This window comes from Lissotriton vulgaris, chromosome 10, assembly GCF_964263255.1.
Source record: "Lissotriton vulgaris chromosome 10, aLisVul1.2, whole genome shotgun sequence".
Classification (NCBI taxonomy): domain Eukaryota; kingdom Metazoa; phylum Chordata; class Amphibia; order Caudata; family Salamandridae; genus Lissotriton; species Lissotriton vulgaris.
Window position 1 is genome coordinate 434,602,525 of NC_141698.1, and position 13,238 is coordinate 434,615,762.

Here is a 13,238-nt window from a genome sequence, read left to right on the forward strand (position 1 = left end):
TAGAGGGCGAGTGGGGGTTGCCTTGGTGTGTGACTCCCCTGCCCTGACTTTAGAAGTGGTGATCCCTGACTGACCTCGACGCGAGTCTTGGCCGGCCAGGGTCCCGTTTCTAACATTGGCGGCAAGCGGTGAGGATAAGGATTTGTGTTTGCGCTGTACCACAGTGGCGACAGGCCACACTTCAAAGCTCTGCATTTTTTTAGATAACCACATTTTGGGTATTATTGTTTTTTAGGTGAAGTTCAGTTTTGCTTCTCCTGAAAGGTGTCATTTGTATTTTGTCCAGTACCTTGTTCCCCGCCCTGCTCCCAGAGTTTGGTACCTGTGTCGCTAGTGGTCAGGTTGAGAGAATCAGGGGTGGTAGAAACTGCGTTACCAGTCCGAGGGGAGGGTTGTGTGTGAATGAGGGTGTGTTACGCTGGACAGTGGAGTGCAAGTTCTCTGATAGGAATCTTGCTGAATTTTGTTGAGTGTATTCTCCTGTTTAGCTCAGACCCCCAGGTTCCCTGTGTCAAACTTTTCCCGAGAACGTCCGTCAAAATGGAGCCAGTTTTTGATCTCTGTAGTCTGTTTAGGTACAGTAGATTAGAGCTGGTCAGATTCTGCGAAAAGGGAGGCATAGAGGTGAGTGAGTTGGTTACTCAGTCCCAGCTTAGGGACAGCCTGATCCAGTGGCAAAAGGATCAGTGGGATCTTGAGCACAGAGAGAGAGATAGGGCCCGGGCTGCACGCCATGAGGGTGGTGAGTCTGTGGGGAGCCCTGAAGATTCTGTTGATGAATGCGAGTTGGATGGGGATGACAGTGGATGGATGTCAGCAGAGAGTGATGACCCCATAGATAGGGAGTCCCTTGCTGGGCCCAGTGTCAGTACCAGCGCCCCGTCCCTTTCCCTGTCCCCAGAGGAGTGGTTGGATAGGAAGGAAGAGAGGGAGTATCAGCTAGCGTTGGAACAGCTCAGGTTGGAGCATGCCAAGCTAGAGACTGAGAGGGCCTTGTTCAGGGAGAAGGTAGCCCAAGAGAGTAGGTTACCCCCTGAGTGCATGTGTAATTGTCTGGATTCCCCAGGGAGGGTGGAGTCCAGTGGTGGCAGCTTTTTAAGTGTTGGTGTTGACAGTCCCACTCCCAGTTCCCCAAGTATGTTGCCTGTTTCCCCCGCAGAAGAGTTTGGGTTGAAGTTCAGGAGACTTAGGAAACTGCCTCATCAGTCTTGGGAAGACTTTGAAGATGAGTGTTGTGGAGCACTGTTTGATTGGGAAAAGGCTCACGTGAACGACAAGTCTGGCGGATTGTTTTGCATGGTTGTCACAGAGCACCTGCTCAGTTATTGTGTGCCAGAGTTGGGCCAGCACCTGTTGAAGTTTGGATCGTTTAGTGCCTGTGAGCTTGCAGCGGAAGCCGACTGATGGGAGAGTGCAAGAGGTTCCTTAGCGCCGCTAGCGAGTAATTCCAATAATAGTGGGTCAGGTTTTCTCCAACCCAGCGTGGTGGAGGAAAGTGAGAGTAGCCCAGCTAGGTCTCAGTATAGTGAGGAGGGTGTAGGGGCTTGCTGTCTGTCTCAGTGGAGCGGAAGTGAGTGTGAGACCGAGAGTCCCCAGATGCCCGAAGCCCTGCCTCAGAGCCTGGATGGTTTCTTTAGGGAACACCAGGGTGGGGACCTATGCTTCCCTGTTAGTCCACTTGAGGGAGATCTCCTAGTGTGTGGAGGACCTGGAGCATCTGTGAGCGAAGCTTCTGTAGTTGTGGAGACTGGCAGTACTGCTCCAGGAGGGAGAGTACAGAAGTCCAGTGAAAGGAGTGATTTGGGAGTGACCTGTGAGTCCTCAGAAGTCCTGGAGTGCCAGGCAGTGATTACACCAAAGGTTCTAGACCGGAGGTTGGAGGTCCAGGTTCAGGGTTGGCCTGACCTGAAGGGTGGGAATACTGTAAGCAGTGTCCTAACCAGTTCTTTCTCCAGAGGTACCGCCCCGGTTGGGAGGGAGCAGGACTCTGGAAGGGGGTGCAGAGGGTGGGAGAGCCTACCTCTGACCCCGGTACCACCTGAGGGGTTAAACCCTAGGTTGGGAGAGTGGTGTTTAGAGGGTACCCCTCGCAGGAGGCGGAGGAACCCTAGGAGAAGAGGTAAGGGGAGGAGAGCCTTCCCTGAGACTCCTGGTCCACCTAAGGTTGTAGACCCTAGGCTGGAGAACCAGTGGCAGTCTAGTCCTGTCTTGCAGACAGGAAGAGTGGAGCATGGCTGTTATGTGCCAGGGGTTACTACCCCCCACTTGGTGAGTTGGCAGGATCCAGTGGCACCTTGGTGGCCTAGGGCCTGGTCCTCGCCGAGGGAAGCTGGAGAGTACCAGTGGGGTAATCCAGTGAGTCCCTACAGTAGCTTTAGAAGGAACCCTAGGGGTTCACAGTGGCGTAAAACAGGAGGGTGTCCCTGCAGTTGCGGGCCCGCGTCCGTGTTTTATCGCCCCAAGCAGGTAAGTCCATCACGGTGGTGATTGGTCTGCCCTGCGTTTTGGCTGGTAGGGGGTTGTGTTGGACTTGGCCCTTATGGCAGGTTCACCCCTAATCTTTTTGCTTTTAATCTGTGATATGCGTGGATGATTTTCTGGTCTGTGCGCACTTTTTCTCTGTGTCCCAGAGTAAAGTGCGTGCATGTAGTGAGGCTGGCCTGCTCTCCCATAGGGATGCATGGGGAATGTCTGTGTCCCTAGTAATTCCTGATGTGTGGGGAGTGCATGCTCGAATTTGGTATGTGCGTGTTCGTGGGAATGAATGCTTCGCAATGATGTATGTTGCGTGAGTGTGGCATGTGTAGAAATGCGATTTCTTGGACTTGACATATTAATGGAAAATATGCCTGCAGTGTGATTGGCTGGAGCTGGCTGGTGAGCCTGGCTCCAGGAAGGCTGGATGGGTCTGCCCGGTGGTGAGTGTGAGATCAGCATGCTTGATGGCTTGGGAGGAGTGCACTTGGTCCCTGATGGGCCTGGACTTTCCCCGGACAATGCTGGCTCTACCCCCTGTAGTGCGACTGATGGCCCTAGCCCTGCCAGTGAATAGAGAGGGTGGTTGGGGTAAACAGAGTGCTTCAGAACCAGCTGCAACTGGTTTCTCCCCCACCCTGCACCCTGAGACAAAGGGGTTTTCCTGTATAAGAAGGGGCTGTGTCCCCATGCAATTTGTCCTGTTCTTGGTTCTGCCTAGGATCTTGCCAGAGGGGGCTGCTGCTGCTGCAGGGGCCAAGAGGACCGCCACTTGGCTGTCTCCTTGCTGGGAGACCCAGTGTGCTGGCTCTGGCCCTGCCTTGCCCCTCTGCCTGCCTCCAGACCCTGCTGGAGCTTTGCTGCGCCTGGAGGCGCCCTGACATTGATTTATAGCGCTTGGTGCGCTTTCTTTGTGCCCCGGCGCTTTGCTTGTCTTTTTAGCGCTGAGCGCGCTTCTCCTGAGCCCCTAAGCGCTTGGGAGCGCTGTATTTTGCATTGCCGGTGCCCACCCGGCATTGGGACCCATTTCGCCGATTTTCGGCATTAGCGAGTGCCCACCTCGCTTTATCTTTATTTTGGAGGCCGGTGCCCACCCGGCATTGCCCCGTACTTTGATTTTGTAAATACCTCGAGGGAGCCCACTCCTCGGGTATTGAGAAGCCGCCTGCCTACCTGGAACGGGCCGCCGCGCTGCCCGCGACGACCCGGAAGTGTTCTGGCTGACCGGCCAATAGCTGCGCGGCCCCTTCGAGGCCGACCGGAAGTCCCGCCTCCGCAACCAGGCAGCGAGGAGAGAGGCGCCGCCAGCGAGGCTCCGAGGAAGAGGAGCCCCTCGCTGGCAGAGGAGAAGAGCCGGCAGTGTTCCTGCCCCCGCAGCACCAGCGAGGTACCGGTGAGTGCGGGGACAGGGTCCTTTGTTCTTCGAGCGGCCCCGATTGGCAGAGGGCCGCTCCAACGCTGCTGTATTCTTTGTGGAGCCCCGAGGCTCCTGGGGGCATTTCTTCGAGCCCGAGGCTCGTGAGGGGCATATTTTGTGTATTGAGCCACGAGAGGCTCCACCTGCCCAGTTGTGTTTGCGAGTCCAGAGAGGCTCGAGGGGCATTCGTGATTTACGAGCCTGAGAGGCTCCACCTGCCCACAGTCAATCCACGAGCCCAGCGAGGCTCAACGCCCACATCGAGTGAGAGCCCTGAGAGAGGCTCTGGGGGCATTTTTCATTGTTGATTACCCTGAGAGCGCTGAGCTCTACATTGTACATTTGCTTGGTGAGCCCTGAGAGGCTCCTTGCCCACTTGGTTCTTGAGCCCTCCTGGCTCCAACGTTGTGCATCTGTATTTAACAACTGTCCAGCACTTAGTGGACAGTTGCCACGTTTAGGTTTGTGTGCTGTGCTGCCTGCGCAGCTTCCCTGACATTGAGACTCAGGGCATTCCGCCCCTTTCGAGGCCAGTTGGCCTGAGGGACCCTTTTGAGTGTTGTGCTTTGTGCACCCCGCGCATTGTAATTTCTGGTTATGTAATTCTTGCGCATGTGTTCTAACCTGTACCTTTTCTAAAAGTAACCTGACTAGGTATTCTTATGGTTATCCCCTTTTGCTAAACGTGACCTGCAGAGAGGATTGTTGAGGTTTATCAACTGTGCTAAATGTGACCTGCATAGTGAATTGTTGATGTCCGCTTACCTTTTCTAAAAGTGACCTGATTAGGTATTTCATGTTTATCCACTTTGCTAAATGGGACCTGCATAGTAGATTGTTGATGGTTCATTTTATGTTTAGGTTTCCTTCCCTTTGCTAAGAGTTAACTGCTTAGGTGTTGGTATTCCTTCCTTAGGTCCTAGTTACCTGCGTGATTTACCTACAGTGTGTTAGGGTTGCGTAGGAGGTCCTTACTGTTCCAGTGATTACTGGATGTGTGTTGCATTTATAATTTTGGTGCTAATCATTCTATGTTTACGACATAAGTGTATATCTACCAGTATTATTTTTTAACAAGTGCCTACCCCTGACAGTGGTCCATGTGGCCCTGTCCTGTACATAATTCCCCTTGTAAATTCTGCCCGTGCCTCTGGCACATTGTACAGTTTGCGTGTGTTATCTAATGTGTTTTGTTTATTATAATACAAAGGCTATTTTTGATATATATCCTTGTGTGGAGTCTTTCTTTGTGGTGGGCCTTGGGTGTTGTTGCTGGGGTGCGTGCGCAAATACTTAACTCATACCGCCTCCAAGTTTAGCCTAGACTGCTCGCGCCACGCTACCTAGAGGGCGAGTGGGGGTTGCCTTGGTGTGTGACTCCCCTGCCCTGACTTTAGAAGTGGTGATCCCTGACTGACCTCGACGCGAGTCTTGGCCGGCCAGGGTCCCGTTTCTAACATTGGCGGCAAGCGGTGAGGGTAAGGATTTGTGTTTGCGCTGTACCACAGTGGCGACAGGCCACACTTCAAAGCTCTGCATTTTTTTAGATAACCGCATTTTGGGTATTATTGTTTTTTAGGTGAAGTTCAGTTTTGCTTCTCCTGAAAGGTGTCATTTGTATTTTGTCCAGTACCTTGTTCCCCGCCCTGCTCCCAGAGTTTGGTACCTGTGTCGCTAGTGGTCAGGTTGAGAGAATCAGGGGTGGTAGAAACTGCCTTACCAGTCCGAGGGGAGGGTTGTGTGTGAATGAGGGTGTGTTACGCTGGACAGTGGAGTGCAAGTTCTCTGATAGGAATCTTGCTGAATTTTGTTGAGTGTATTCTCCTGTTTAGCTCAGACCCCCAGGTTCCCTGTGTCAAACTTTTCCCGAGAACGTCCGTCAAAATGGAGCCAGTTTTTGATCTCTGTAGTCTGTTTAGGTACAGTAGATTAGAGCTGGTCAGATTCTGCGAAAAGGGAGGCATAGAGGTGAGTGAGTTGGTTACTCAGTCCCAGCTTAGGGACAGCCTGATCCAGTGGCAAAAGGATCAGTGGGATCTTGAGCACAGAGAGAGAGATAGGGCCCGGGCTGCACGCCATGAGGGTGGTGAGTCTGTGGGGAGCCCTGAAGATTCTGTTGATGAATGCGAGTTGGATGGGGATGACAGTGGATGGATGTCAGCAGAGAGTGATGACCCCATAGATAGGGAGTCCCTTGCTGGGCCCAGTGTCAGTACCAGCGCCCCGTCCCTTTCCCTGTCCCCAGAGGAGTGGTTGGATAGGAAGGAAGAGAGGGAGTATCAGCTAGCGTTGGAACAGCTCAGGTTGGAGCATGCCAAGCTAGAGACTGAGAGGGCCTTGTTCAGGGAGAAGGTAGCCCAAGAGAGTAGGTTACCCCCTGAGTGCATGTGTAATTGTCTGGATTCCCCAGGGAGGGTGGAGTCCAGTGGTGGCAGCTTTTTAAGTGTTGGTGTTGACAGTCCCACTCCCAGTTCCCCAAGTATGTTGCCTGTTTCCCCCGCAGAAGAGTTTGGGTTGAAGTTCAGGAGACTTAGGAAACTGCCTCATCAGTCTTGGGAAGACTTTGAAGATGAGTGTTGTGGAGCACTGTTTGATTGGGAAAAGGCTCACGTGAACGACAAGTCTGGCGGATTGTTTTGCATGGTTGTCACAGAGCACCTGCTCAGTTATTGTGTGCCAGAGTTGGGCCAGCACCTGTTGAAGTTTGGATCGTTTAGTGCCTGTGAGCTTGCAGCGGAAGCCGACTGATGGGAGAGTGCAAGAGGTTCCTTAGCGCCGCTAGCGAGTAATTCCAATAATAGTGGGTCAGGTTTTCTCCAACCCAGCGTGGTGGAGGAAAGTGAGAGTAGCCCAGCTAGGTCTCAGTATAGTGAGGAGGGTGTAGGGGCTTGCTGTCTGTCTCAGTGGAGCGGAAGTGAGTGTGAGACCGAGAGTCCCCAGATGCCCGAAGCCCTGCCTCAGAGCCTGGATGGTTTCTTTAGGGAACACCAGGGTGGGGACCTATGCTTCCCTGTTAGTCCACTTGAGGGAGATCTCCTAGTGTGTGGAGGACCTGGAGCATCTGTGAGCGAAGCTTCTGTAGTTGTGGAGACTGGCAGTACTGCTCCAGGAGGGAGAGTACAGAAGTCCAGTGAAAGGAGTGATTTGGGAGTGACCTGTGAGTCCTCAGAAGTCCTGGAGTGCCAGGCAGTGATTACACCAAAGGTTCTAGACCGGAGGTTGGAGGTCCAGGTTCAGGGTTGGCCTGACCTGAAGGGTGGGAATACTGTAAGCAGTGTCCTAACCAGTTCTTTCTCCAGAGGTACCGCCCCGGTTGGGAGGGAGCAGGACTCTGGAAGGGGGTGCAGAGGGTGGGAGAGCCTACCTCTGACCCCGGTACCACCTGAGGGGTTAAACCCTAGGTTGGGAGAGTGGTGTTTAGAGGGTACCCCTCGCAGGAGGCGGAGGAACCCTAGGAGAAGAGGTAAGGGGAGGAGAGCCTTCCCTGAGACTCCTGGTCCACCTAAGGTTGTAGACCCTAGGCTGGAGAACCAGTGGCAGTCTAGTCCTGTCTTGCAGACAGGAAGAGTGGAGCATGGCTGTTATGTGCCAGGGGTTACTACCCCCCACTTGGTGAGTTGGCAGGATCCAGTGGCACCTGGGTGGCCTAGGGCCTGGTCCTCGCCGAGGGAAGCTGGAGAGTACCAGTGGGGTAATCCAGTGAGTCCCTACAGTAGCTTTAGAAGGAACCCTAGGGGTTCACAGTGGCGTAAAACAGGAGGGTGTCCCTGCAGTTGCGGGCCCGCGTCCGTGTTTTATCGCCCCAAGCAGGTAAGTCCATCACGGTGGTGATTGGTCTGCCCTGCGTTTTGGCTGGTAGGGGGTTGTGTTGGACTTGGCCCTTATGGCAGGTTCACCCCTAATCTTTTTGCTTCTAATCTGTGATATGCGTGGATGATTTTCTGGTCTGTGCGCACTTTTTCTCTGTGTCCCAGAGTAAAGTGCGTGCATGTAGTGAGGCTGGCCTGCTCTCCCATAGGGATGCATGGGGAATGTCTGTGTCCCTAGTAATTCCTGATGTGTGGGGAGTGCATGCTCGAATTTGGTATGTGCGTGTTCGTGGGAATGAATGCTTCGCAATGATGTATGTTGCGTGAGTGTGGCATGTGTAGAAATGCGATTTCTTGGACTTGACATATTAATGGAAAATATGCCTGCAGTGTGATTGGCTGGAGCTGGCTGGTGAGCCTGGTTCCAGGAAGGCTGGATGGGTCTGCCCGGTGGTGAGTGTGAGATCAGCATGCTTGATGGCTTGGGAGGAGTGCACTTGGTCCCTGATGGGCCTGGACTTTCCCCGGACAATGCTGGCTCTACCCCCTGTAGTGCGACTGATGGCCCTAGCCCTGCCAGTGAATAGAGAGGGTGGTTGGGGTAAACAGAGTGCTTCAGAACCAGCTGCAACTGGTTTCTCCCCCACCCTGCACCCTGAGACAAAGGGGTTTTCCTGTATAAGAAGGGGCTGTGTCCCCATGCAATTTGTCCTGTTCTTGGTTCTGCCTAGGATCTTGCCAGAGGGGGCTGCTGCTGCTGCAGGGGCCAAGAGGACCGCCACTTGGCTGTCTCCTTGCTGGGAGACCCAGTGTGCTGGCTCTGGCCCTGCCTTGCCCCTCTGCCTGCCTCCAGACCCTGCTGGAGCTTTGCTGCGCCTGGAGGCGCCCTGACATTGATTTATAGCGCTTGGTGCGCTTTCTTTGTGCCCCGGCGCTTTGCTTGTCTTTTTAGCGCTGAGCGCGCTTCTCCTGAGCCCCTAAGCGCTTGGGAGCGCTGTATTTTGCATTGCCGGTGCCCACCCGGCATTGGGACCCATTTCGCCGATTTTCGGCATTAGCGAGTGCCCACCTCGCTTTATCTTTATTTTGGAGGCCGGTGCCCACCCGGCATTGCCCCGTACTTTGATTTTGTAAATACCTCGAGGGAGCCCACTCCTCGGGTATTGAGAAGCCGCCTGCCTACCTGGAACGGGCCGCCGCGCTGCCCGCGACGACCCGGAAGTGTTCTGGCTGACCGGCCAATAGCTGCGCGGCCCCTTCGAGGCCGACCGGAAGTCCCGCCTCCGCAACCAGGCAGCGAGGAGAGAGGCGCCGCCAGCGAGGCTCCGAGGAAGAGGAGCCCCTCGCTGGCAGAGGAGAAGAGCCGGCAGTGTTCCTGCCCCCGCAGCACCAGCGAGGTACCGGTGAGTGCGGGGACAGGGTCCTTTGTTCTTCGAGCGGCCCCGATTGGCAGAGGGCCGCTCCAACGCTGCTGTATTCTTTGTGGAGCCCCGAGGCTCCTGGGGGCATTTCTTCGAGCCCGAGGCTCGTGAGGGGCATATTTTGTGTATTGAGCCACGAGAGGCTCCACCTGCCCAGTTGTGTTTGCGAGTCCAGAGAGGCTCGAGGGGCATTCGTGATTTACGAGCCTGAGAGGCTCCACCTGCCCACAGTCAATCCACGAGCCCAGCGAGGCTCAACGCCCACATCGAGTGAGAGCCCTGAGAGAGGCTCTGGGGGCATTTTTCATTGTTGATTACCCTGAGAGCGCTGAGCTCTACATTGTACATTTGCTTGGTGAGCCCTGAGAGGCTCCTTGCCCACTTGGTTCTTGAGCCCTCCTGGCTCCAACGTTGTGCATCTGTATTTAACAACTGTCCAGCACTTAGTGGACAGTTGCCACGTTTAGGTTTGTGTGCTGTGCTGCCTGCGCAGCTTCCCTGACATTGAGACTCAGGGCATTCCGCCCCTTTCGAGGCCAGTTGGCCTGAGGGACCCTTTTGAGTGTTGTGCTTTGTGCACCCCGCGCATTGTAATTTCTGGTTATGTAATTCTTGCGCATGTGTTCTAACCTGTACCTTTTCTAAAAGTAACCTGACTAGGTATTCTTATGGTTATCCCCTTTTGCTAAACGTGACCTGCAGAGAGGATTGTTGAGGTTTATCAACTGTGCTAAATGTGACCTGCATAGTGAATTGTTGATGTCCGCTTACCTTTTCTAAAAGTGACCTGATTAGGTATTTCATGTTTATCCACTTTGCTAAATGGGACCTGCATAGTAGATTGTTGATGGTTCATTTTATGTTTAGGTTTCCTTCCCTTTGCTAAGAGTTAACTGCTTAGGTGTTGGTATTCCTTCCTTAGGTCCTAGTTACCTGCGTGATTTACCTACAGTGTGTTAGGGTTGCGTAGGAGGTCCTTACTGTTCCAGTGATTACTGGATGTGTGTTGCATTTATAATTTTGGTGCTAATCATTCTATGTTTACGACATAAGTGTATATCTACCAGTATTATTTTTTAACAAGTGCCTACCCCTGACAGTGGTCCATGTGGCCCTGTCCTGTACATAATTCCCCTTGTAAATTCTGCCCGTGCCTCTGGCACATTGTACAGTTTGCGTGTGTTATCTAATGTGTTTTGTTTATTATAATACAAAGGCTATTTTTGATATATATCCTTGTGTGGAGTCTTTCTTTGTGGTGGGCCTTGGGTGTTGTTGCTGGGGTGCGTGCGCAAATACTTAACTCATACCGCCTCCAAGTTTAGCCTAGACTGCTCGCGCCACGCTACCTAGAGGGCGAGTGGGGGTTGCCTTGGTGTGTGACTCCCCTGCCCTGACTTTAGAAATGGTGATCCCTGACTGACCTCGACGCGAGTCTTGGCCGGCCAGGGTCCCGTTTCTAACACAGATATAAGCATGGATTAAGGGCCGGAGAACTTGTGGGAGATATTTTTGGGGTGATGATCTCATCTGTGAGTGAGTTTGAATGATATTAAGATTAGGAAGTTGTCCACTATAGTGGATAAGTTGGCCACCTATACAGCAGGAGCTTTATTAGTTGTAGATACAGAAATAGTGGCTATCAGGTACATGGTTTTTTGAAACCACCTTGCATTAGACATTATACTGGCTAAGGTGGGCGAAGTGTGTTGGATGTTAAAGGTCCAGCAATGCTGCACCTACATTTCTGACAAGAGCAAGTATTTGAAGTTTGTAAAGAAAAATTCTGACCTAAACAAGGATTTGTAGGAGCTAGAAGCAACAGATGCTTGGCAAGCCATTGAAAGTGGATTTTCTAAAGTAGGCAAATGATTTGGAAACCTGGGAAGCATAATTCTGGGATCTATTCTAAAACCTCTGGTGATAATTGTCCTTTGTGTATTATTCCTAGTTGTGATCTTTAAGGGATGTAAGTGCATGAAAGTCAAACAGGGAGTGAAGAGAAAGAGAGTGGTTGTAGAGCTAGAGGAGAGTCAGAGTAACTACTATGATGATATGAAACGTGTTGAAGAATCTAGAAGGAAAATGCTTAAGACAACAAGGTTTTAGATGATCCATCTGATAATATTTAGATCTTAATTTGTGCTGGCTTGGTTCGTCATTAGACGAGGGACTGGAGCAGCGTTATTTTGGCTCCCCCCTTTCACGTCTTGACTATGCCATATATACCTGCATGCAGTACTATATATTTGTGTGCTTTATATCAATAACGTAAAGGGGTGCACTTGACCAAAATGCTGCAAGTGCATTTGCTGTATAATCCAGACATGTACATGAGTGTGCATACTGTTTTCCTTATAGTAATACTAAATTACAGTTTTCAGATATATTTACATTTGTGTAGTTTGAGTAATTTTGTTAACTCTTATATATTCATGTATTCATTTGAATAGTATGCTGCATTCATTTTATAACTGTATATGTATTCATAACCATACATTTAAATGTATATTGAAGTGTTCAGCTATGTTAGTTTGGCCAAAAGACTTAAATAGTTGGACTCTAATGTTTCACCTTCAACATGAACGTTTGCTCAGGTTGCAATGTTTTCTTCTTCTTGCAGGTGTATTCATATAATCTCATAATTAGTGAAAGACACATTGCCTATGAGAGATAGTGAAGCCCTGGAGAAGAACTTTTGTCGAGGACGAGAGGCTCTAACGCACGAAAGGAGATATCTGATTCATCTTATATCTCGAGAGGGGAGGATTCGAAGGACGTCCTGATGTTCGGACCAGGAGATGGAAGTATTGAATATGGTTGCCAAGTTTTACTGTGAGAACCTGGAAAAGTACTGGGACACATGATGTAAGATTTCTCAAATGTTCTGTGGAGTTTTAATAGGTGGTCACACTTTGGCTTCAGGCAGATTCTTTTTAGACCCAGAGGGGTACATATCTCTTTGCTACATTTCTGTTGTGTGGTTTTATTCTAAGCAATGTCCTAATTTTGGCAAACTTCTACAGACGTCTCTACAATGCTGACACCTTCCAGCTTTACTGGATCTAATTAGGGTTTCCCCAATTAATGCGGCACAGGTTAGGCTTAGTTTAGGAAACTTAGATTTACTCATGTATAGGCAAGAGGACCGGAAATCATATACCGAGCACTAGATTTTGTTCCTTATTTTCTGCATTGCTCTTACTGAATTCCTTGCATGCTTTACGCTATTTAGGCTAAACTTTGTCAGATAATTTAGACTGCCAGTATTCATTCTGTATTTTTACAAAATATTCTTGAGACTTGAATACATCAGTTTAGCTTTGAACTTGTAATAAACCTACAACCATATAGCCTTTATTTTGTACAACACATTTAAGCTTTCACAGCAAATTTGCGCATTGGGTATAGACGTTCTTTTCGGACTTGTTTTTTGGTCTTCAAACCCTCTTCATATTTGTTGAGTCTACGGCGCAAAGCACAAGTCTTCCTGGGCCTCAAATCAAGGGGCTTGTACTTCTTGCCTTTGTAAAATTTTCGTAGGTTTTCCTTCTGTGTCTGGTTGATGACTGTGAAGACTCTGGCAATGGATTTTCGGACAACCCGGATCTTGGACAGCTTGGATGCAGCTCCACCAGTCACTTTAGCAACCCGGAGCTGCGACAATTCGACCTTGAGGTCATCAAGCTGCTTTAGAAGATCTTCCTTCTTCTTACCACGCAAATCACGGGCCTTGATTTTTGCCATATTTGCTGCGAGCCGCCACTGGAATAAACCTACATTTAATCCCATTTATCGATTTTGGGTTCTCACTGTGTGGCCAAAACGTCTACACTGTAAATTGAACTCTTGAATGATGTTAACTCCTCTTTATTTCTCAGGCATCTAAAAAAGGTCCATTGCAGGGACATTTGGATATTCGGTTCAGTGCTCTGACAATAGTGTGCTCTGACACAATGGTTAGGCCTCCTGTTGAACTTGAAGCATCCTTGCTATAACCTTACAATGTGGAAGGTGCATACTATGGTGTCTGACATTTGAATATTTTCGTTCAAGCTTCTAACACCTATGAAAAAAAGAGGTGAACGTATTTTCTGCCACCTGTGCTGCCACTTT

At 50.6% G+C, this 13,238-nt stretch overlaps 1 pseudogene; it reads right to left on the reverse strand.

Moving 5' to 3' along the window:
- Positions 1-12,465: 12,465 nt before the first annotated feature.
- LOC147685367 (large ribosomal subunit protein uL29 pseudogene) lies at positions 12,466-12,891 on the reverse strand (annotated as a pseudogene).
- Between the last annotated feature and the right edge of the window lie 347 nt (positions 12,892-13,238).